Consider the following 1,308-nt stretch of genomic DNA (forward strand, 5'->3'; position numbering starts at 1 on the left):
ATTTCTACAAAATATAAGTGCTATTTTTTTGTACTTTGAAGGAAACAGGGAATATATAATCATTGTAAGCTGAACCTTTTTTTTTTTTTTTTTTTCCCGGAAGGTTTTAAAAAGGGGTGCAAATCTCAAGGAGATTATATATATTACTTCATATTACAAAAAACAGCATAGTATGTATTATTCAGTTGTATTGTCGTTAGAACCAAGGCTAAGCTAGCTCTATATATATTTATATATATATGAGGGCACCTAAGTACGAAAGTACTAAAACATGGTTTATTAATTAGCTGGAAATGCAAAGCAGAACGTCAAACAAATATAGCTCCTGCCCGCCTAAGCATTGGGACTAGGGAACCCTCCACATGACGGCTAGTGACCTCATTAACTCCTCCCACCAGTTCACCACCAATGAACACTACCGGGATGTTATGAACTTATGTAACCGAGCCTCGATAGAGCCTTCTCCATTTCTCGGCCTCTCTGTATTTGATCGAGGTCATGAATGGCTGAGTTGGCGCCAAAGTTGTTCCTACAGAAGGTTATGATAGATTCGGACATGCAGCAAGAGCTCTTAGTGAAGATCACTAGAGGCCTTTGAGACACCATTGTTGTAAACCCGTCCATTGATTCCAGTAAATTTAAATACAAGCTTCAATTTTTGACTCTAGTAGTAGAGCTTGACGGTTTTAAATGTCAAACAATGATACAGATCAGAAATGTGAGCTGTGAATTGTGATGTTTGAGAGAACACTTTGGTTTCAGTGTGATGATAATGTAGCCCCATTGGTTTATTTATAGCATGACAAATTGACAATGGTGGTGGATTTTGCATAATTGAGTAAGAGAGAATATTTCCGTCTAGAATTTTCATGATATTGCTGATGGCTAGCTGACAGAGATGGATCAATGGGTAGCGATGCGCAATAAGAGTTGCAAGGTAAGGAATACCTATGTACGGATATTGGCACGTCTTCGTATTGCATGGTGACAAATTATATACATATAGAGCCATGGACATGCACCTTGCATGCATGTTCTGATACTTCTCAATTATAATACTTTCTATGTTACTGCCTTGTCAATTTTAATGCCGTGTGATACTTCTGATACTTCTCAATTATATTTAATGCCTTGTCATTTTTCTATGAAATGCAGGTGCAAATACGTGCATGTTCTGATACTTCTCAATTATATTTAATGCCTTCTCATTACTTCGGATACTTCTCAATTATATATAATGCCTTGTCATTTTTCTATGAAATGCAGGTGCAAATATGGGACAATGCAAAATCAATTTATTTGGAAAAT

General features: G+C 36.5%; 1 pseudogene; it reads right to left on the reverse strand.

Annotated features, from left to right (window-relative positions):
• Nucleotides 1-250: 250 nt before the first annotated feature.
• On the reverse strand, nt 251-750 carry LOC132294049 (monothiol glutaredoxin-S2-like; annotated as a pseudogene).
• Between the last annotated feature and the right edge of the window lie 558 nt (nt 751-1,308).

The sequence above is a fragment of the Cornus florida genome, unplaced genomic scaffold, assembly GCF_030987335.1.
Source record: "Cornus florida cultivar Cherokee Brave unplaced genomic scaffold, ASM3098733v1 CherokeeBrave_3.0.0_Hap2_Chr01, whole genome shotgun sequence".
In the NCBI taxonomy this organism is placed as follows: Eukaryota; Viridiplantae; Streptophyta; class Magnoliopsida; order Cornales; family Cornaceae; genus Cornus; species Cornus florida.